Genomic DNA, 25,104 nt, shown 5'->3' on the forward strand with positions numbered 1-25,104 from the left:
TTTCCAATCTTTTATCATATTTTGAAGATGCACACAAGTCATTAATTTTATATCTTTTTTATTTAGTACTTTTTCCTGATTTAACTTAAATCTACAGATTTTGATATGTTATGTTTTTATGTTCATCTGTCATTTCATCTGCACTTTCAAGGAAATACTGTATTTCCTTCTTCACAGAGAATGAAATCCAGAGAAAGGGGGTTAAATGATGAGGCCAAGACCCCTTACCTAGGAATTCACAGACCCCAGTGTTAAATCCAGGCCTTTCCACTATGTCAAGGCAGCCTCTCCACTGCACAGAACCATTCCTTACCTCTGTCTGAGCCTGCCTTTTTGACATTGACTTACATCTACTTATAGTCATTGTTGAAAGGACACACATAGGCGGTGCATCAAGGTATCTATACAATCTGTTCTGTTTGAATTTGAAACTATAGGTGTTTCTCTAGAGAGAAATCAGAAAGGGCTGTGGCTTTTCTTGAATTGTTCTCATTAAGATGCAGAACTTGTTCTACAGAATTCAAATTGTAAGGATAGAGACGACACAACTGGGAAAGTCACATCAGGTAGCACCAACATCCTAAATCAAAAGCAGAAAAAAGCAGAGGGGATGCTTTTGATCATAGCACATGCACATTAATAGGAAAATGATAAAGCCCTGTAAAAATATCAGTTTTGTATGTCCCTTTTCCTACACCCACTTTTTAGAAAATCGTATCTATTAATAGCATCCTGGTTCTGGAAGAAGGATTGATTTAACCACCTATTTTGACTTTGAAACACTACTCTAGTAGTTTTCCAAGTTTTTTTTTTTAAAGAAATAAGTATTGAAATTTTTAGAGATTTTAAAATCTTAGAGGAACATGACTTTCAACTATTTGTTAGAAAAAGCCACGCAGTGTTTCCCTTAGTTTACAAATGCGGAAATTTTTCCCATGAGAGAAGGAGAAATTTATCCAAAGCAGTGATCTACCTAGGGTTCCTGATCCCAAGTAGCATTTGTGTATTTCTCTCTCCTTCTGTCCTCCCCTCCGTCTGTGTGTGCACGCGTGCCCATGTGTATATTTGGTGAGATTATGGGTGCTTCTTATTTTCATCCTTTCAGTTATACTATTAACTAATTTTTGGCAATGAAAATACTTTTGTATTAGTAAATAAAGCTTGCTTTTTATTTATTTGTTTTTAAAAACTTGAGTTGGTAGGTAGGGGCTGAAATCGGTAGCAGCAAACAGCCAGGGAGTGGCGGGAAGGGAAAGTTTGTCACTGCTCACATTGAGCTGGGCTTAAACTCCAGGAAGTGAGTTGAGGGGGCTCTGACGATGAGCTCTGCCCTCCTTAGCCTGGACTCAAGAGGAGGCCTAGGATCCCCTAAATCTTCAGTCAGAAGCCAGATCACCCAGGAAGCCTCCATCATATTCTAACAGAAGCGCTGTGGAATATGAGTCTTGCCTCAGCCACACTGGTGCTAGTGGGCTCTGATCACACAACATGTGCTTCAAAGGCACATCTTTCCCTGAAAGCCTGACCCCAAATAATAGTCTCCTTCTCTTATACCTAACAGTGGACTACTTGCTAAGAAAGGGTTGGCTTTTTCTTTTTCCCTTTAACCTAGAGCCCACAAGAAACCTTCTCATGGATGTTGCTGAAGGTACATGAAACAAGGGCTTAATTTTCTTCGTTGGAAGTATTTCAAAAACTTACTTGGAAAGAAAAAACTAAGAGATAGAGCCAACCCTGAAAGAAGCAGATTAATTGATAATTAGTGAAGTATTTCGGGTCAGTTCAGTTTGACACAGGCACCATTGAGGGCCTGCTGGGTCCAAGCACTGCTGGAGAACAGGGGAACAATAATATGTTTTTGTTCTAAAAATTCCAAACCCAAACATCCGCAGGCATTGTGTCGCTCTGGAGCTAAGTGCTTACAGAGACATCATCTCCAGGTTTCCAGCTGTCATGATCAGCACACTGTTTGTGGAATGCTGAACAAGTGCATTCATTCCACAGGCATAATGTGATGTCACCACAACTGATTACTAGCATCTCTCTACAAAGGGTGGAGGGAGAGGACAGGGATGACGGCAGGTGAACAGAGGTGTGTATATTACTGAGAACGAGAAGGAGCCACATAATTATGATTGCTTAGAGAATAAAGTAAACAACTACAGTTCACCCAGAGCCTCTGAGATCCTCAATTTGCTTCAACTTGATGCACTAAACATATGCCTCTGAATAATTTAGGTCCTAACACTTCTCACCTGAGGGACCTAAAACAAATTTAAATGTGGATTTATTCAAATACGAATCCATACACATGAAATTGCACCCACACATCTTACTAAATAAAGACAATATATAGTATCTTGAAATGCAAGGAAGGGGGCATTTTACAGTAAAAATACATATATGAAAAACAATTTTATTTATAAATAATATTTATTAATAAGTGCATTAAAATGAGCAGAACACTATCACTATTATGGACAACCGATCCAGTTTGGGGAATATCCTAGATATCTCTCATATATATTTTATAGATTGTAGGTCATATATAAAAATTTATATGCACAATACACAAATATGATATATGAAGGAAAAGATTTTATGCAAGTGCATATAAACACATTTTGCACCTATGAGATTTTTGCCCACTGACTTTCTACTGTGAGTGATGCCATAATCACTCATCATTGATGGAATTTCTTTCTTCCTCAATTCTAGAAACTGTATGTGTGAGCAGAATTTGAAATCCCTTGAAGAGCCTTCCTGAGGAGGACAAAAGGGCTGGAAATCATCGAGGAAACACTCCCTCAGAATTGTTAAATTTGTCTCTAATAAGGGACATTTAATACAAATGTATAGAATTCTTTTTGAGAATTGGTAGAAGAGGTGCTTGTCCCTGAAGGGAGATCCCCTGTGAGAAAAGAGCACCGTTCCTGGCCTTTGTGGTGCTTGTCTGTGTAGGACGCCGCGTGAGAGACCAGCACTGTCTCTCAGACTGGAGCCGCTGTTTTCAGTCACTCCACCACAAGGCAGTGTGTCAGGGCGACTTTCCCCCTGGGGAATGGAAGCCAAGCCCACCCATTCCTTCTCCATATACCCCAGTCTGGGTCACACATGCTCCCAATTTTCTTGGATTATTTAGGGAGACTGAAGACCCTTTGAAAGGAGATGGTGAGTTTTCTGCAGTTAAGGTAGGTGGGAACTTCAGCAGTGAATTGGTAAAATATAAGAGATGTGACTGTATTTGTTCCCCACGTTAGGGCAGCACCGTCTACTGGATAGAAATGGGAGGAGTCTCGCGGTGCTTGTGGCCCACAGAGGCACTGAGGAATGTACAGAATTCACTATATTTGTGATTTTGCAATTGGTTATTAGAGAAATGTTAGTATATGTGGAAACATTTTATTATATTTAAAGGCTACAGAGTGCTATCACCATAATTTACCTAATCAATTATTTATGGATGTGTGTTGCTATCTACAATTTCCCTATTCCGATAATGCTGTAATGAGTATCCTCTAACATATAATATCCGTGCACATTTTCTACTTCCTAAAGATACATACCTTGAAAAGGGATGGATGGATAGAAAGCAATTCACATTTAAAAATTGATACCTATTTCTCCTTCTCTGCCTCTGATACTCAGTACCTCATGTTTAACTGAAAAAGAAGTATTTGGCTGATGTGTTGTTGGTTTTCTTTGTTAATATGGCCAAGTTTCGCATGTCCCCTCATTCAAGCCAGTTGTCTGTGTGTGTCCTTATGTGTGCAAATTGTGAAGGAGGGAGTCTGATGGCTGTTGTAAACACTAGCAAGTTGTTCACCAACACTTTTTACCTCTTGGCTACCTACCTAGACACCACGTTTCCCATCTTTCCTTGCAATTAACTTTGATCCTAGGATGGAGTTCTGGACACAGGAAGTAGAGGAAGGAGGTATCATTTTGAGGTCTGGTCCATAAAAATCTCCCACGAGAATCACCATTTTCTTTCTCTTTTCCAGTCTACCTGCTACATATGGAGTTCCATGAGACTCTGAATGATTGTATAAAGTTTAGCCTCCCTCCACCATCAGTCTTTCCATCCCACCAACCTACTTCAGATAGTGGAAGCCTAATTTTTATTGTATTGAGCCATTGGTTTGGGAATTGTTTGTTTCGTTTGTTTGTTAGAGCAGTTAGCCTATCATGACTACTACACCTGCTGCTTTCCCAGGGTATATGTTTTGATCCCTTCTTCAATGTTGTATGTAGCCACCAATCTGACTTGCTTTATTTTTCACAAACCATTTATAAGTAGGATGGATCAAAGCAAGTGAATGTATTAACCCATGTATAATACATTAACCCACGTATTATATCTGAAACATGAACCTAATTGCCATGCAAGGTGAATGGGAAGCTCAGAACCATATAGAAACACTAACTGAAAATTGGCGTATGGCCTGTCCATAGCAAGATTTGGAGGTTTGTCCACAGATATGTAGACAGGGTATTTGGTATTAGTGGCATCTTGCTTGTGACTTCCAGAGGCTGCCGGATTATAGGCGAGGTCTCCCTGGAGCCAAATTGGTCAGGATACGTGGTGGGGATTTGTGGAATGTGAAATATAGCCTATGGTGGAAGTCTAGAAACCAGCTCCCATACTGTATTTGCCTCTGCCATGCTGTGATCTTGGGAAAGTGACTCTACTCAGGAGATGAATGTCCTCTTGTATAAAACAAACCAGTTGAAATAGATCTGAGGTTGCTAACAGTATATATCCTGTTTATTAACTCTGATTGATCACAATTTCATGCATGTCTGTTGAAAAGATTCTGAGGCCACATCAGGACTCAGTAGAAAAGCGCCAGAGCGGGGGACTTAGGGTGGTCTCTGTATTGTATTTTGTCATCTGTATTTACTGAGTCTATGAGTCCAAAAAGGGCATTCAGTATTCATTCCTCTATTTCAGTTTTATTTCATTGTCTCTGGTCCTGGGGGAAATAGCAGAAGGCTACAGGTTACTATTCAGGGTAAGACTGAGAGCTTTTAAGTTTGACAAACCCAGTTCAAATCCTTTCACTGCAACTATCTTTGTTGGTGAGATGGGCTCACTTACCTCATCTTTACTTGTCAAAATAAGATCTACCCCAGAGGTTCTTATGGCAATGGAAAGAAATGCTCCATATGCAAGTTTGGCATAAACCCTGCCACATGGGAAACATTCCACATGGCCATAATGCCTGAGGTTATCCGTGGGAATGAGAATATTAAATATGACAGAATGAGGAGATGGCCTGTGAGGTCTTAGGACATTCTCCATAAGCATGGCTTGTGGATGGAGAATTGAGAAACTTGTCTTCTGGACTTCAGGGTAGGACCCCAACTTTGAGATCCTGATGCTTCATTCTGCACTTTCATACTGCATTTATATATTCAGATCCTACTGGAAGAAAGTTTTGCGAAACATTTTAGTCATTTTCTACGCTATGCTCTCCTCTTAAAGTCTTTGAAAATTGTATAAGCTTCCAGTGACTACCCTAATACATGGATATATCAATTCAGCTGCCTCTGAGGGAGATCAAGAGGTCTCTCGATGAAAGACAGTACCCTTAAAGGTATATAATGGAAGTCTGTACAACCTCAGTTTTTGTCCCATCCCCAAATGAGGTCTGATAAAGGAACACCTGCTATCACTTTGGTACCTAGAGAGAAAACACACATACACACCAGAAACATGTCTTACCCTACATTTAAAAATCCAATATTTTCTTTCATCTTTCAGCATGTTCTTTTTTCCCCCCTTGGTTGGTTTGTTGGTTCATTGGTTTTTTTCTTTAGAAGGCAGAATCAAATCAGCTTTTAGTGGCCCATGGAAAGAAAAATTTTACTGCTTTGCATGTTATATTTTGCTGAACCAATCAGTTCTCAACAACCAGGATCTAGGAATTCCAAGTCTGTAATGCACCCAGCTGCCAGGTGTCGAGCTTGTACTGTGTGCTCAGTAATCAAGTAAGTGAAATGACACAACAACCTTATGAAAAGGTACTGTCTTCATCTTATCTTACCAAAGAAGAAAATGAGGCTTAGAGAAATTAAATTACTCCTTAATAGCACACAGCCAGTAAGGGGCAAGTCTTGTCTGTCCCTACAGTCTAAGCATTTGACTATCATGTACATTTCTCTTCCACCTTTTATATTTTTACTGCTGAATCCACATAAAATAGACATCAAGAATAAGGGCTTATATTGAGTGTTTATTGTGTTCTGTGCAATATTCTGTATTATTTATCCTTTAATTCCTTTTACTTCTACCACAACCTTCTGAATTATGTATATCATTTGTCCCATTTTATAGATGAAGCTACTGAGACATGGAGAAATAAAGTAACTTGTCCAAGATTATATAGATGAGTTAATAATATACCCAAAACCTGTACCAAGTCATTGGAACTGCAAAGCCCATGAATTTAATCACACAGGGTACCACCGGGAGTAGAAATGCATGGAAACTCCTTTGTTCCTTCTGTTTGAACCTCCTTAACATACACACTGTCTTGTATTTTTCCATTCCCAGAGAGGATAGAGTATTTCAACACATTCTGTGTTTCAGTCTTATTAATAAAAAAAAAAGAGGTATTTTTCTTCTCTCAGCAGATACACTGTGGAGATACATCTATTTTTGTGAGTTTATTCCAAATACACAAAGGCAGCAAACATTATTTATTTATCTCAGGAGAAATTTGGAACTCCCAGACCTGATAACCCTCCAAATGTCCCTCAAGTACAAAGTTCGAAAGAAAAAACATTTTGTTGTTTTTGACTGACTCTCCATTCCTAGGGTTCTTGCTTTTCACTCCCACGTGCCCTAACTCTCGGCATTGGCCAACTCCATGGCTTTTGTAGACTATTGACTCATTGTAATACACAATCGCGTTTCCTCCTGTTTAATTCAGAGCAAAGTATGCACTCTCCAGTCTTTCTTCCATCTCTGTTTCCATTTGATTTTCGCATCACATACAGATTTGCTGACTCCATAATCTGTTTCTCATGAGGTAGGACACATTTGTAAATGACCAAGGACTCTACTAAGTGCTCATAGGACAACATTCCTATCTTCCACCGTCATTTGAGATTCTCCTGGGATTTATGTGCTGAAACTCTTACTGCCCCACACTGGGGTTCATCTTGCTTAAATTCTCCCAACAGCCTTCTCTTTACCTATCACAGCAGGAACTAAAAGCATTTTGTTGAAATGGAAGGATAATTGAAGAATCAGAATGTTTTTGTCCCAATGTTAATAGAGTCTTAGGATTCAGAGGCAGGAATGAATAATATGGAATCAGAACTACTCAGTTCTATTGTGACTGTCTAGTCATAAGATTTTGCTTTTTTCCCTCAAATTGGAGATAAGAACACCTGTTAAAAATGCTTCGTGGGGTTTTTGGGCAACTATGTTCAGTTATGCATGAGAAAGGATTGTGGAGTTATGAAGGGTTCTGGAAATGGAACCCCCTTCAAGCAAGCCCCACACTTGTCAGCAGGGACAGGGATCAGGGAGGACCATAGTCACCAGACTGAGCTGCCATGAACAGCTCAAGCTGGCTGACAAAAACTATCACTGGATACACAATATTTACTGAGCACTCGTTACATAGAAGCTATTTCACTTGGTACAAAAAGGACAGAGGGGAGTAAGATACAGTAAATCAATCAAAGCATGCTTATTGAAACCTGTTACCTGCTGGCCATGGTAATAGGTCCTGGGCATACAACTGTGAAAGGCTATGTAGTATAGACTACTGGAAGAGGAGCAAACAGAAATTTAAACATAATGAGGTGGGGGGAAAAGTAGAATATTCTAGGGCAGCACCTTGAAGGGATATTTGATTCTGACTAGCAGTAGAGAGGAGGGCTTCACAAAGAAGTTACCTTATACAGTGATAGCCAAAGATCATTGTATTCATCTCCTAGAGTTGTTGAGAAGTCCCATGAACTGGGTAATGTAAAACAGCAGAATTATAATCTAACAGTCCAGGAGGCTAGAAATTGAAATCTAAGTGTTCACAGGGTAGGTTTCTTCTGGAACCCTCTGGGAGAGAAGCTGCCCCATGCCTCTCTCCTGGCTTGTGGTGGTTGTAGGCAATCCTTGGTATTCTTTAGCTTGTAAATGCATCATCAGTCCAGTCTCTGCCTCTATCTTCACACTACCTTCTTCTCGGTGTCTCTGTGTGTCCTCTTCTGTCTCTTAAAGGGACGTTCTCATTGGATTTAGTGTCCATCCTAACCCAATATAATGTCCCCTCAGTCTTTATCTGGATTACCTCTGCAAAGATGTTCTTTACAAAAGAGGTTTTATTCTGATCTTCCAGGTGGACATGAATTTTAGAAGGACATTATTCAACCCCCTACAAAGGAATAGAAACTATTTTAGAAAGTAAGGAACAGAAGGGCATTCCAGACAAGGAGAATAGAATATGTAAAGTCCTAAAATGATGAAAGAGTATGGCATGCTGAAGGAATTTTTTCTTTAAATGTGATAGTGGCTAAAAGGAAGAGGGCTAAGGGATAGTTGAGAGAAACAAAGATGGACAGAAGGGTAGGGTCTGTAAGCAGAACAATTAGGACTCTTTTCTGGGAGTAATGAGAGGTGATATATGTTTCAAGGAAAGGATTGACATGATGCGCAGTGTCCCAAAGAAATCACACTCGCCTTGGGCAGACAGTCAAATGAAGAAACAAGAGGGCAAGGGGTCTAGCTGGGAGGTTGCCCTAGGGGTGGAAGTGAGTAAAGATGGTAGCTTGAGTCACAGGAGTGGCTATGGAGAGGGAAATAGAAGACATATTTGAAAAATAATAAGAGATTTCATTAAATAAGACTTACAGGACTTTTCAATTAAATAGCAGTTATAACTGTGTGAGGTAATAGATGTTAACTAAAGTTATTGTGATAATTTTGTAATATATACATATGCCAAATCTTTATGCTGCATTCTTAGGACAATTTTGTATGTCAGTTATGTCTCAGTAAAACTAGGGAGAAAATAAGAAAAAAGAAAAAAACAAGACTTGCAGGGATTAATGAGAAGGCACAGAAGTACAGATTTTTATATGCCTTAATTTTTTTTTAATTTAAATTTTATTATTTTCTTTAAACATATAATATATTTTTATCTCCAGGGGTACAGGTCTGTGAATCGCCAGGTTTACACATTTCACAGCACTCACCATAGCACATACCCTCCCCAATGTCCATAACCCCACCCCCCTCTCCCAATCCCCCTCCCCCCGTCAACCCTCAGTTTGTTTTGTGAGATTAAGAGCCACTTAAGGTTTGTCTCCCTCCCAATCCCATCTTGTATCATTTACTCTTCTCCTACCCCCTTAACCCCCCATGTTGCATCTTCTCTCCCTCATAACAGGGAGATCATATGATAGTTGTCTTTCTCCGATTGACTTATTTCGCTAAGCATGATACCCTCTAGTTCCATCCACGTCGTCGCAAATGGCAAGATTTCATTTCTTTTGATGGCTGCATAGTATTCCATTGTGTATATATACCACATCTTCTTTATCCATTCGTCTGTTGATGGACATCTAGGTTCTTTCCATAGTTTGGCTATTGTAGACATTGCTGCTATAAACATTCGGGTGCACGTGCCCCTTCGGATCACTACGTTTGTATCTTTAGGATAAATACCCAGCAGTGCAATTGCTGGGTCATAGGGTAGTTCTATTTTCAGCATTTTGAGGAACCTCCATGCTGTTTTTCAGAGTGGTTGCACCAGCTTGCATTCCCACCAACAGTGTAGGAGGGTTCCCCTTTCTCCGCATCCTCGCCAGCATCTGTCATTTCCTGACTTGTTAATTTTAGCCATTCTGACTGGTGTGAGGTGATATCTCATTGTGGTTTTGATTTGTATTTCCCTGATGCCGAGTGATATGGAGCACTTTTTCATTTGTCTGTTGGCCATCTGGATGTCTTCTTTGCAGAAATGTCTGTTCATGTCCTCTGCCCATTTCTTGATTGGATTATTTGTTCTTTGGGTGTTGAGTTTGCTAAGCTCTTTATAGATTTTGGACACTAGCCCTTTATCTGATATGTCATTTGCAAATATCTTCTCCCATTCTGTCAGTTGTCTTTTGGTTTTGTTAACTGTTTCCTTTGCTGTGCAAAAGCTTTTGATCTTGATAAAATCCCAATAGTTCATTTTTGCCCTTGCTTCCCTTGCCTTTGGCAATGTTCCTAGGAAGATGTTGCTGCGGCTGACGTCGAAGAGGTTGCTGCCTGTGTTCTCCTCAAGGATTTGGATGGATTCCTTTCTCACATTGAGGTCCTTCATCCATTTTGAGTCTATTTTCGTGTGTGGTGTAAGGAAATGATCCAATTTCATTTTTCTGCATGTGGCTGTCCAATTTTCCCAACACCATTTATTGAAGAGGCTGTCTGTGTTCCATTGGACATTCTTTCCTGCTTTGTCAAAGATTAGTTGACCATAGAGTTGAGGGTCTATTTCTGGGCTCTCTATTCTGTTCCATTGATCTATGTGTCTGTTTCTGTGCCAGTACCATGCTGTCTTGATGATGACAGCTTTGTAATAGAGCTTGAAGTCCGGAATTGTGATGCCACCAACTTTGGCTTTCTTTTTCAATATTGCTTTGGCTATTCGAGGTCTTTTCTGGTTCCATATAAATTTTAGGATTATTTGTTCCATTTCTTTGAAAAAAATGGATGGTACTTTGATAGGAATTGCATTAAATGTGTAGATTGCTTTAGGTAGCATAGACATTTTCACAATATTTATTCTTCCAATCCAGGAGCATGGAACTAATTTTTCCATTTCTTTGTGTCTTCCTCAATTTCTTTCATGAGTACTTTATGGTTTTCTGTGTATAGATTCTTAGTCTCTTTGGTTAGGTTTATTCCTAGGTATCTTATAGTTTTGGGTGCAATTGTAAATAGGATTGACTCCTTAATTTCTCTTTCTTCTGTCTTGTTGTTGGTGTAGAGAAATGCAACTGATTTCTGTGCATTGATTTTATATCCTGACACTTTACTGAATTCCTGTACAAGTTCTAGCAGTTTTGGAGTGGAGTCTTTTGAGTTTTCCACATATAGTATCATATCATCTGCAAAGAGTGATAGTTTGACTTCTTCTTTGCCGATTTGGATGCCTTTAATTTCCTTTTGTTGTCTGATTGCTGAGGCTAGGACTTCTAGTACTATGTTGAATAGCAGTGGTGATAACGGACATCCCTGCCGTGTTCCTGACCTTAGCGGAAAAGCTTTCAGTTTTTCTCCATTGAGAATGATATTTGCGGTGGGTTTTTCATAGATGGCTTGATAATATTGAGGTATGTGCCCTCTATCCCTACACTTTGAAGAGTTTTGATCAGGAAGGGATGCTGTACTTTGTCAAATGCTTTTTCAGCATCTATGGAGAGTATCATATGGTTCTTGTTCTTTCTTTTATTAATGTGTTGTATCACATTGATTGATTTGCGGATGTTGAACCAACCTTGCAGCCCTGGAATAAATCCCACTTGGTCGTGGTGAATAATCCTTTTAATGTACTGTTGAATCCTATTGGCTAGTATTTTGGTAAGAATTTTTGCATCTGTGTTCATCAAGGATATTGGTCTGTAGTTCTCTTTTTTGATGGGATCCTTGTCTGGTTTTGGGATCAAGGTGATGCTGGCCTCATAAAATGAGTTTGGAAGTGTTCCTTCCATTTCTATTTTTGGAACAGTTTCAGGAGAATAGGAATTAGATCTTCTTTAAATGTTTGGTAGAATTCCCCCGGGAAGCCGTCTGGCCCTGGGCTTTTGTTTGTTTGGAGATTTTTGATGAGTGTTTCAATCTCCTTACTGGTTATGGGTCTGTTCAGGCTTTCTATTTCTTCCTGGTTCAGTTGTGGTAGTTTATATGTCTCTAGGAATGCATCCATTTCTTCCAGATTGTCAAATTTGTTGGCGTAGAGTTGCTCATAGTATGTTCTTATAATTGTCTGTATTTCTTTGGTGTTCGTTGTGATCTCTCCTCTTTCATTCATGATTTTATTTATTTGGGTCCTTTCTCTTTTCTTTTTGATAAGTCTGGCCAGGGGTTTATCAATCTTATTAATTCTTTCAAAGAACCAGCTCCTAGTTTCGTTGATTTGTTCTATTGTTTTTTTGGTTTCTATTTCATTGATTTCTGCTCTGATCTTTATGATTTCTCTTCTCCTGCTGGGTTTAGGGTTTCTTTCTTGTTCTTTCTCCAGCTCCTTTAGGTGTAGGGTTAGGTTGTGTACCTGAGACTTTCTTGTTTCTTGAGAAAGGCTTGTACCGCTATATATTTTCCTCTCAGGACTGCCTTTGTTGTGTCCCACAGATTCTGAACCATTGTGTTTTCATTATCATTTGTTTCCATGAATTTTTTCAATTCTTCTTTAATTTCCTGGTTGACCCATTCATTCTTTAGAAGGATGCTGTTTAGTCTCCATGTATTTGGGTTCTTTCCAAATTTCCTCTTGTGATTGAGTTCTAGCTTCAGAGCATTGTGGTCTGAAAATATGCAGGGAATGATCCCATTCTTTGATACTGGTTGAGACCTGATTTAGGACCGAGGATGTGATCTATTCTGGAGAATGTTCCATGTGCACTAGAGAAGAATGTGTATTCTGTTGCTTTGGGATGAAATGTTCTGTATATATCTGTGATGTCCATCTGGTCCAGTGTGTCATTTAAGGCCTTGATTTCCTTGTTGATCTTTTGCTTGGATGATCTGTCCATTTCAGTGAGGGGAGTGTTAAAGTCCCCTACTATTATTGTATTATTGTTGATGTGTTTCTTTGAATTTGTTATTATTTGGTTTATATAGTTGGCTGCTCCCACGTTAGGGGCATAGATATTTAAAATTGTTAGATCTTCTTGTTGGACAGATCCTTTGAGTATGATATAGTGTCCTTCCTCATCTCTTATTACAGTCTTTGGCTTAAAATCTAATTGATCTGATATAAGGATTGCCACTCCTGCTTTCTTCTGATGTCCATTAGCATGGTAAATTGTTTTCCACCCCCTCACTTTAAATCTCGAGGTGTCCTCGGGTTTAAAATGAGTTTCTTGTAGGCAACATATAGATGGGTTTTGTTTTTTTATCCATTCTGATACCCTGTGTCTTTTGATTGGGGCATTTAGCCCATTAACATTCAGGGTAACTATTGAGAGATATGAATTTAGTGCCATTGTATTGCCTGTAAGGTGACTGTTACTGTATATTGTCTCTGTTCCTTTCTGATCTACTACTTTTAGGGTCTCTCTTTGCTTAGAGGACCCCTTTCAATATTTTCTGTAGAGTTGGTTTGGTGTTTGCAAATTCTTTCAGTTTTTGTTTGTCCTGGAAGCTTTTAATCTCTCCTTCTATTTTCAATGATAGCCTAGCTGGATATAGTATTCTTGGCTGCATGTTTTTCTTGTTTAGTGCTCTGAATATATCATGCCAGCTCTTTCTGGCCTGCCAGGTCTCTGTGGATAAGTCTGCTGCCAATCTAATATTTTTACCATTGTATGTTACAGACTTCTTTTCCTGGGCTGCTTTCAGGATTTTCTCTTTGTCACTAAGACTTGTAAATTTTACTATTAGGTAACGGGGTGGGGACCTATTCTTATTGATTTTGAGGGGGGTTCTCTGAACCTCCTGGATTTTGATTCTTGTTCCCTTTGCCATATTGGGGAAATTCTCTCCAATAATTCTCTCCAATATACCTTCTGCTCCCCTCTCTGTTTCCTCTTCTTCTGGAATCCCAATTATTCTAATGTTGTTTCGTCTTATGGTGTCACTTATCTCTCAGATTCTCCCCTCATGGTCCAGTAGCTGTTTGTCCCTCTTTTGCTCAGCTTCTTTATTCTCTGTCATTTGGTCTTCTATATCGCTAATTCTTTCTTCTGCCTCATTTATCCTACAGTGAGAGCCTCCATTTTTGATTGCACCACATTAATAGCTTTTTTTGATTTCAACTTGGTTAGATTTTAGTTCTTTTATTTCTCCAGAAAGGGCTTTTATATCTCCCGAGAGGGTTTCTCTACTATCTTCCATGCCTTTTTCGAGCCTGGCTAGAAGCTTAAGAATCGTCATTCTGAATTCTAGTCTGACATATTACCAATGTCTGTATTGATTAGGTCCCTAGCCTTTGGTACTGCCTCTTGTTCTTTTTTTTGTGGTGAATTTTTCCGCCTTGTCATTTTGTCCAGATAAGAGTATATGAAGGAGCAAGTAAAATACTAGAAGGATGGCAACAACCCCAGGAAAATATGCTTTAACCAAATCAGACGCGATCCCAAATCGTGAGGGGGGAGAAAGGGGATAAAAAGAGGTTCAGAAAGAAGAAGAAAAAAAAATGAAACAATTAAAAGAAGAAAATGAATAAAGAAAAGATAGAAAAAGGAAAAATATATTAGATAAACTAGTTAAAAAACGTTAAAAAAGTAAAGGGTAAAAGTTTAAAAAATTTAGCAGAAGAAGAGGAAAAAAATTGAAAAAGAAAAAAAAATTAACTGCAAGGCTAAAGAATCATGGGGAGAAAGCCATGAGCTCCGGCTTTGCTTTCTCCTCCTCTGGAATTCTGCTGCTCTCCTTGGTATTGAAACTGCACTCCTTGGTAGGTGAACTTGGTTCTGGCTGAATTTCTTGTTGCTCTTCTGGGGGAGGGGCCTGTTGTAGTGATTCTCAAGCGTCTTTGTCCCAGGTGGAGTTGCACCGCCCTTACCGGGGACGGGCTGAGTTATCCGCTTGGGTTTGCTTTCAGGGCTTTTGTTCCCTGTGCGCTTTCCGTAGAGTTCTGGAGGGCGGAAATGAAGATGGCGGCCTCCCGGTCTCTGGCCCGGAGGAGCCGAGAGCCCGGGTCCCCACTCCTCAGTGCGCCCTCAGAGAACAGCGCCCAATTACTCCCGTCACCCTGGCCTCCGGCCGCGCTCCAAGCTGACCGAGCCTGCGACCGGTTCAAGGTAACCCCGAGTTTAGAGCTCACTCCTCGGCTCTGTCTCTGTAGCCAGCTTCCCCGTTCTAATACCTGTAAGCTCTGTGACACTCAGACACCCCTGATCCTTCTGTGACCCTACAGGACCTGAGGCCACGCTGACCCCGCACGGGCTTCACCCCGGTTAAGCCTCTGGATCGATGTCCCTCAGCGGAACAGACTTTTAAATGTCCCAATTTTGTGCTCTGTTGCTCTGCCGCTGGCCGGGAGCCGGCCCCTCCCCCCGCGGTCTATCTTCCCGTCGCTTTGGATTCACTTCTCCGCCAGTCCTACCTTTCAGAAAGTGGTTGATTTTCTGTTTCTAGAATTGATGTTCTTCTTCTCTTCGATCTCCCGTTGGATTTGTAGGTGTTTGCAATCTTTAGATAAGCTATCTAGCTGATCTCCCGCTACCTGAAGTAGTCTCAGCTTGCTACTTCTCGCTATCTTGACTCCTCTCCCTATATGCCTTAATTTTTTAGGTGTCTTTTTCCCTCCTAGTAGCTAGCTAAACTTCAATTGATGATGGTGACTGTCCTAAGAGATATAAGTGTTTATTTTAAAAAGTAAGAATATTAGTATATTTCCCTTAGATTTTCCTGTGTTAATTAGGACTCATTTGCTTCTAAGTGATAGTAATTGATTATTAACTAATGTAAAAAAACAAATAAATGAGAGAATTATTTACCCACATCCTGAGAAGTGAGCTATAGGCTTGGCTAGATCTCAAGATGCAAACACAATATTTGCATTTTCTCTCTCTCTCTATCCCTCAGTTCCATTTTTTTTCATCTTGGCTTTTTTTTTTTTTTTTCTTTTTAGAGTTCACCCATTCATTTGACAGAGAGAGATCACAAGCAGTCAGAGAGGCAGGCAGTTTGAAAGCGGGAAGCAGGTCCCTCACTGAGCAGAGAGCTCTGACATGGGGCTCAATCTGGGATCATGACCGGAGCCTAAAACAGAGGCTAAATCCACTGAGCCACCCAGGCACCCCTTGGCTTTATTCTTATATAAGCTCTTCCTCAGATGGTGGAACAAGACTGTTGTAGTTCTAGCTCACAATTCCTTTATACTTAAAATCTCCCAGAACAGAGTGTCTCCTCCACTCACCTTGTTCATTGCATTGGAAAAAGTCTAATTGTCATTGTTTCTGTTCCTGCACTTGAGTACATGGAAGATTCTGTAGGCCTAGATCTTGTGCCAAAATTTAGGAATAAATAGGCCCATTTGAGCCTCATGGACCAAGCAGGTTACTATGGAATGAGTTAGAGTTTCCCCAAATGAAGGGCCATGAAGCACACAAAAATAATAACAAAAGTAACAGATACTCAGTACACATACTGCCATGGTTCTCAGCAAAGTAATTGTCTTAAGATAATATTCTGAATTCATTATTTATTCCATCAGCCTCTGTTATTGCCTAATTCATCCAACCGTAGATCAATTAATCCATCTATTCACTACACGTTTATAGTGCCCACCACTGAAAAGAAACTAAGGGATTAAAAGCTGAATAACATGTGATTTTTGTCCTCACATAGCTTATGATCCAAAAGGGAAAGCAAATACTGCAAATACATATTTGAGTAGGAATGAAGACACAGAGACACTAACGTATTAATATAGATCAATTCATTTTTTGTTCAGTGGATGAATGAGTCAAGGAATGAACCAAATCTGCTTCATTAAAATATTTGTTTTCAAAAAAGGGGGTGCTTCATAACTTCTAAGCAAGTCAGAATGAAATAATAATGGTATAAAACATGAGCTGCTAAATATTAAATGCGGGGACAATAGTTCATTTGGGAGTTCAAGAGCAATGTTGTGGAAAAAGTGACATTTCATTGGGAGCCAAAGAACGAAAAATGTTTCAATACCTAGAAGATTATTCCAAGCTGGGGGGACATGACAAATAAAAGGCAAGGAGGTATGAAATTGCTTCAATAGTGGAAGAAAATAATGGGTGACTTTTATGGCCACAATATAGGATACCTAGAAGATAAGAGAAAGGGCCATAACATAACCAGAAAGAAGGTTTGGAGACAAGTTATGGAGGATCTTAGAATCCAGACCAGATAATGTGAACTATTTTCCATAGTTCCATTGGAGCCACTGCAATTTGATGTGCAAGAAATTGAATAATCTGTGAAATAATCTGTGTTTGAAAGTTAAATCAGGGTGCCTGGGTGGCTCAGTGGGTTAAGCTGCTGCCTTCGGCTCAGGTCATGATCTCAGGGTCCTGGGATCGAGTCCCACATCGGGCTCTCTGCTCAGCGGGGAGCCTGCTTCCTCCTCTCTCTTTCTCTCTGCCTGCCTCTCCATCTACTTGTGATCTCTCTCTGTCAAATAAATAAATAAAATCTTTAAAAAAAATTAAAAAAAAAAAAAAAGAAAGTTAAATCAAAGAAGAATAACCAGTACTCACTAGTGCCATGGCCACCAAAGTCATCTCAACTCATGTGACCTTTCCATTTCTGAGAATCTGCAGAGAAATTAGGCATTTTTAAATATTTAAGAACTATTTTCTCTGAAGAAGAGAGACTTTGACTTTGTGAGCACTTTAGTAGTAAAAATTATTTCTTTAAAACTGTCACCAAGAAACCAAGCCTCTCTGATTGTGTGGCCTACTTTGCTTTGATGTATTCAAGACTTGAAGTTGCAACAAGGTCAAGGGACACAGAATCATAAACACCTTCATGTTTATACCTAATGCCATTGGGGGAAATCTCCAGACCCTTTTAGCACTCTCAGAGCTTCTGTGAGACATTAAATAAAACTGCATTTTAGCACTCAGTTTGGGACTATGTTTGCTCCATTTCCACCTCTGTTAAACATGCCCTTATTCCTACTTTCTTTGTCTTAAAGAGAGAAATACCAAGAAATTTTTGTTTTAAGGTATAGTGAAGGTATTTTGAAAAAAATAATTACACTTTGAAAGAAAGTGAGAAAACACCGCAGATTTTATTTTTTTTCCTAGTTGAGACGTGTTCAAAGGCACCAGCATACAGTTGTGAGTTGACATAGACATACGTGATGCAGGACAGAGTCATTAGAGCCATAAACTCTTGTAGAGTGGCATTTCTCCATCTGCAGTGGTGACAACATGAGTCATAGAACCACACCACCTCTTCCCTGAAGACACAGGCAGCCCCCACGTGAGATGTGATCCTGTTGCTGGCAAGTGGGATGTGAGCGATAAGCCCTTTGAATGTAAGGCATCATTTCTCACTTTGGAAGGTCTTGCCCACACAACCTCCCCTCCCTGGCCAATCCCACACATTCTCATCATCACCATAAAGAGGAATTGACAGAGTGTTAAAACAAGAGAGAACTTTGTAGACCACCGCATTCTTTTATTTTTTTTTTTCCTCCCATGGGGAAAATAAGATCAGTGTGAGATGTCATTCGTTATTGGTCACTACTCATAATAAATCTACCAGTGCTGAAAGGTATAATCTTTTGCATGGAATGGACTTTTATAGTTCATGAGCATCTTCTGGCCTAGTCTTACCTCGAATTCTCACAGCAGGTGAATGTGGGGGTACTGACCCCCTCATTTTATGGATGAGGGAACCAGAGCTCCGAGGAATTAAACTTACTCATCAAGAAGCTAGCAAGAACTCAGAGTTAAGACTGGAAGTGTGATCTTCTGCGGATCGGGCCACAATTCTTATCTCTCTACTTTCTTGTCCCTGACATGATTTCCACAAAATGTCCCTTTTGCGGTGTTTGTTATGATGAAAGATTCCAAGGGAGAATTTCAGAAGATTTTTCTGAGCACCTAGGAAATAAAAAACACAAGTTTCCTGTAAACGCAAGACTCTGTACAGGAATAAACATGGTATGGCTATAAGTACCGTTTCTGTCCCAGGAGAGTTAGGATCCAACTGGGGGCAGCAGACAAGCACACATGATGAAAACCGACAGCAATTCAGTGCAAGCCACAGTTCTGTGCTGAGTGCTTATGGCAACTTTTAATATGGGACTTGAGAGAAGTGTGTGGTGAGTGAAGGTTGAAGGAATCTGGAAAGGCCACAGTTTAGCCACACAGAAAGACAGAAAGCTGGGATTTTGGTGGCACATGAACCCAGCACTACCTTTTACTACCTACGACTTTAGGTAAAACCATAGAAGCCTTTCGAAGATCCATTTCCTCATGTGTTATCTCCTACATCTTAGGGTCATGACGAGAACCAAATAGGATGAAATATCTCAAGTTCTTAGCATAGGGCTTGGCACAGAAATATCTCTGTAAGATTTTAAGAAAGATGTGGAATTTAGACTAGCCTGGCTGGATGGCTCAGATGTGAGGGGCTGCTCCTCTTGGGGTGTGTGCTGGTGAGGCAGAGAAGCAGCCACCCATCTCTGTGCCTTGCTCTGGCACCCTGTGTGGCCACGAGTTTGTGTGGGCTGACTTTGGCAGTCTTGGAGGACACGGACATTGAGATTTGAAAAGCTCTGGGCCAATTGTCACACCAAGAGCATCGATATTTGTAAATGGGTGCTTTTAGAGCTTAAGAAGGGCATTACTTCAAGTCTGGGTTTGTAAAGAAAAAATCAGTGGATTACTCTGAGGCTAAACATGAATACTTCTGAGGCAGTGATAGCTAAAAACACAAGATAATCTGGCTGCTCCTAGAATGCCAAAATTTTCCCGAGAGATGTGAATAAGTCTCTAGGGCAGGATCTTATTTTTTCTGCAAGGGATTGCTTAGGGAATCCTCTTGGTCATACTACTTGCCATTTACCTATCTATTTGATGTCAGTGAATTTGGCCATGGATAGAAATAAGGTAATACAAAGCCCGCAGGCTGTGGCAATGAGTGGTTTACTAACCCAAGCAAATGCCTTTCGGGGGAGAGTGCAACCCTAAAAGCCATTGGCAGAAGTATGGTTAGGAGGCTGGAGGGTTGTATATATCTGGCAGGGTGACTGTAACAAGTGCCATAGATTGGGTGACTTAAAAACACAAAGTCATCTTCTCACATTCTAGAGGCTTAAAGTCCACCACCTAGGTGTCTGCAGGGTCGGTTCGTTCTGAGATGTCTTCCCATGGCTTGTACGTGGCGCTCTTCGTAGCTACACAGTGTTTTCCTTCTGTGTGTGTTTCATTTTATTAGAAGGACACCAGTCATGTTGGATTAGGGCCCACCCTAAAGGCCTCATTTAACTTAACTACCTCTTGCTGTATCCAAATCCAGTCATTCTGATGTCCTGGGTGTCAGGACTCCAGCACATGAATTCTGAGAGCACATAATTCAGCTGGGAACAAGGAAGTTTAAAAAAGCATTGTTGATTCCATTGGCTGGGCAAGAAACAAACACTTGAGGTCATGATATTTGGGGAAGAGACAGAATGGGAGAAACAGGAGAGGGCTCTCATCGGTGTGACCACAGTCTGGGCCCTCTGGAACAGCAGCCGCCGAGAAGGAGCTCCCCGTCACAGAGGAAAGATGGTGAGCTCAATAGGCTGTGCTGCCCAGCTTTCCATCACAGTCTTCATCTGAATTTATATGACTTTATAATATCTTCACATTTCAAGTAAAGTTTATGATCCACAGCAACTCCTTTCTAGTCTCTTGTTAGTACTATCTTAGGAATAAAGGAAGGGGCTATGTCACTGTTTTAAAGGCAAAATAAAAGGAAGAGAGTTTAGAGGACCAGGGAAGGTAGACAGAATGTCCAAAAGTGATGGGAGGGACTAGAAGCAATAGTACAGAGCAAGAATGCAGAAAGCCAGCCAGAACATGGAAGCACTCCCTGGAAATACTCAGAAATACTGGGAGTACTGGGAGGGATTGCATGTCTTTTCTTTTTCTTTCTTTTTTTTTTTTTTTTTCAGTATAATTGACACACAGTGTTATGTTAGTTTCAGATGTACAACATAGTGATTCAACAATTCTGTATGTTATGCTGTGCTCATCTCACATAGCTATACTCTATCACCATACAGCATTGTTGGACTAACTTTGACTGGGGTTGCCATGCTGTACCTTTCAACCTCCGGGACTTATTAATCTCATAACTAGAATCCTGTGTCTCCCATTACCCTTCACTCAGTTTGCCCATGCCCCACCTCCTTCCCCTCTAGCAACCATCATTTTTTCTCTGTATTTATAAATCTTATTCTATTCTTTGTTTATTAATTCATTTTATTTTTAAGGTTCTACATATAAATAAAACTATATGGTATATGTCTTTCTCTGTTTTATTTCACCGAGCATAATATCCTCTAGGTCTATCCACATCATCAAAAATGTCAAGATCTCATCCTTTTTTACAGCTGAGTAAAATTCCATTTTATAGTCATGTAGAATGGAGTCGACTTATTTTACTTTGTATGAGATTTACCTTCCGTATAAAAGGTTTTAAAGGAGAAAACATGATTTCTTTATAAGTACACAAAAGAGGATGGGGGGGTTAAAATGTAGACGTTGACACATCAGTTAAATAGCCTTTTGTTGTTATTGCTTTAAACTATGAGTTTCACACAGTGTTTCCAGCTCCTAAAAATCGTTTTCTTTAAGCCAGTATTTTTAAAAGATACTCATTTATAATAGCTTTGGGGAGCACAAGCAGAGCTAGGAATGGAGGAGAAATGCGTGTGAGAAAAATCAGAAGAAACTGCAGCGAGCCCCAGGGTGGGTAGGTCTGAAAGGTTTGAGAATAAGGATATGAGGGCAAAACCAAAATCTGAGGAGGTGACTTTTCTCCTCAAAACCTCCATGACTGCCCATTTCGTTAGGATGAAATTCAGTCTCCTCAGCACAGCTACAGCCTGCTTGATCTGGTTTTGTCTGTCTCTGCAACCTTACTGTGTACCATTGTTTTCTTCTGGAACCATGATGCTGGCATTCATCTTCCCCTTCTAGTGTGCCAGGCTTGTTTTTGCCTTAGGTCCTTTGTCTAGGGGTGTACTCTGCATTTCATTCTCTTCCTTCAGCTCTTTGCAAATCTTCCATTTCTTGTCGTTCAAATCTCATCCTGAGAGCTACCATCATTGGTAAGGATTCTCTAGTTACTCTATCTCAGGAAGTCAGACTGCCTCCCCCAGTACCATTGTACATAATTTCTCATTACTTATTTCATATTTATTTATTCATGTATTTTATGTTTATGTCCATTTGTATAGAAGATTTTTTTTTAAAGATTTTATTTATTTATTTGACAGACAGAGATCACAAGTAAGCAGAGAGGCAGGCAGAGAGAGAGGAAGGGAAGCAGGCTCCCGGCTGAGCAGAGAGCCAGAGACACGGGGCTTGATCCCAGGACCCTGGGATCATGACCTGAGACAAAGGCAGAGGCTTTAACCCACCGAGCCATCCAGGCAGCCCTGTATAGAAGATTTTTGAGGGGAAGTATCTTACTTTCTTGTCCTTGGCTGTGTCCCCACCAGAGGATATCTATGTTGAACGAATGAATGAATAAATGAATAAACAAATGTCATCATCATCACTCCTCTGGGATATGGCATCCAGACATGCTTAAACCCTTCTATGTAAATTGGAAAGACAGATATTAAAACGGTCATCTTCGATCAAATATTTAATCTCTTCCTTAATAAACTTTTTTATCAGAATTACTTTCCTTCTTCCCTCTAAAAAGAACTTGAAAATAATTTACAAATCCTAGCCTTACTGGGCTTGAAAAAACTACTGAAGAATATGGTCCGGGGTACCTGGGTGGCTCAGTGGGTTAAAGCCTCTGCTTTCAGCTCGGGTCATGATCCCAGGGTCCTGGGATTGAGCCCCGCGTGGGGCTCTCTGCTCCGCAGGGAGCCTTCTTCCTCTCCTCTCTCTCTGCCTGCCGCTCTGCCTACTTGTGATCTCTGTCTGTCAAATAAATAAATAAAATCTTAAAAAAAAAAAAGAATATAGTCCAGTTGTCCTACTTGGTACTTCGTATCCACTGCTTTACTTCCACTAAGAGGTTTTCTCTTATCCACATGAATGCTTCCGTGACCCTTCCTGGCTCACGCAAGATAGTCCAGTTTATCTTCTGACAACTTGCAGTGTTTGTGTTGCTGCATATAGGGGAAATAAACTTCCTTTTAGTCTTCACTCATTCTCTCACACATTTATAAAGTAAGTGTCTTACCATGTGCTCACCATGGCACTAGATCTGTGAATGAATATGAGGGCACAATAGAGTAATATTGTGTTATAAGAGAGGCCATCTCTCCCTCCACAGTGTTCAGGGCAGCTGTAAAAAAAACCAGGTGTTGTGTGCACAATTGCAAGAAAAGCACTAGACAAGAGGTAGATGGTGCTTTTAGAACTAGAAACTGAGGACAGAACTTAGACAAGAAGGGAGGCGTGCTCGTGATGTCTAAAGAAAGAATAAGGGTTAGACAATGCAGGGATGCGAGCCAATGGAGTTCTTGAAGAAGGAAAGGTGATTCCAAGCAAAGAAAAATTATATATTCCAAAACTATGATATGATATGAAATCACATGGGCACTTGAGTGCTGTCTTCTTCAGAGAATTCCACCATGGCTGAAATAAAGACAGAGTGGCAAGATGTGGCTGGAGAGGGAGGAAGCACAAATCATTCAGGATAAGGAGGCCGTGGGAGACTCAAACTTCATTGTTATGTGCAGTGATGTGAAGCTATCACAGAATTGTAAGAGAGGAAAGACATGAATGGGGGGTTACGAAAGAGAAGCAGGGAGATTGCTCTAGAGCAATGGGAAATTGAAATGGGGAGAAGTTGAAAGATTATAGAGATTTGGGAAGTTGATTTCCCTTGCTGGATTACACAACATGAATGGCTTCACATCTATACCGCCATCCACACTTCAGCTCTTTGAAGGCAGGCATTGCCACTGTTTCCACTGCCCTGAACTGGATTATCCAAGCAGCAAAATCATGGACCTTTAAACTGTTACCCATAGACCTTGGCCTGACACCCTCTACCATTCTAGCTACTGCAGTCCAGATATAAACTCTCTCAGTGTCTATCAGTTGTGTACCTCATGGCGCCATCAAGCATATATCTCACCCCTCAAGGAGTAAAAAGGGCAGAAGAATGATTCCTGGGAAAGATGAGTCAAAAAGACTCAAAAATAAAGAAGTATCTAACTTTGAAAGCTTCAAGAACCAACCCTATTCCATTAGACCTCAGGGCCTGTTTCAGGAACGAGTATACATTGAACTTTATTGCGTAATAGGGTATGCCACAAAGATTAACCAATAGATTTTAAGCCCAAAGACAAATTTAAGAAACTGTTCAGTGAATCGAAATTTATGCCTGTCTTAAAAGATGGGACTTTTTTCCTTGTGATCACAGAAGGGGGTGATTTCTGAGAGCAGAAGCACAGCCAGGTCCGTCAAAAATACCAGTTGCAGGGACACATTTATTCTGAAGCGGCATATTCTGTTGACATCTCCCCAGGAGAAAGTACAAGAAACTGACATTAGCTTTAGATCTAAGGTGAGGCTGCAGCATGAAATCATATGGACACTCGTGTGTTCGCTTCCCCAAAGAGTTTCATTTTATATAAATTGCGGGAAACCTGACACACATATTAAAATTTACTATGGTTCAGTGAGAGAGAAAAAAAAGAAAGACAAATGTTGCTTCCAGTAATAACATCCATTATCACCTGATACATGTTTTGTTCTCTTGGGGGCATTTCCTGACATAGATTTTCACACCAACCCCAAAGTTGCATTTTCAATGGAAATAGAGCATATATATTTAACAGGAGAGAACGTCTGGCTAAAATAAAATAAAACCCTGCTTTGGGTTCTTTTATTCTTTCTGACTTGGTGTTTCCCTTTACCAGCATCAGCTCTGTGAAGTCATCAACAGCAACACTGCCTACTTGGAGTGAGAGCCTTGAAACCCAGTGCTTGTTAAGTGAGAGTATTTTCAGTTCTCCACAAGCTCTGGTATCCGCCTCAGCCCACAGTGTTTCCAAATGCATTCGGGGGTGAAAGCCTGGAGCCTGCTACTTTGCCCTGCATGGTCATTTCTCCCTTTGTCCTAATAGTCTACGTGTAGATGCTAAAAATAAGAGCTGGGAGAATGCCGTGCTTGTGAATTACTGAAGGACACATAGACTGCTTTATCCAACTTGAAACATCATCAGGAGCCTAAAAAATGCCCAAGCCTGTTTACCCAGT

The sequence above is a fragment of the Enhydra lutris genome, unplaced genomic scaffold (genome assembly GCF_002288905.1).
Source record: "Enhydra lutris kenyoni isolate GAN:26980312 unplaced genomic scaffold, ASM228890v2 scaffoldscaffold50, whole genome shotgun sequence".
NCBI classification, from domain to species: Eukaryota; Metazoa; Chordata; class Mammalia; order Carnivora; family Mustelidae; genus Enhydra; species Enhydra lutris.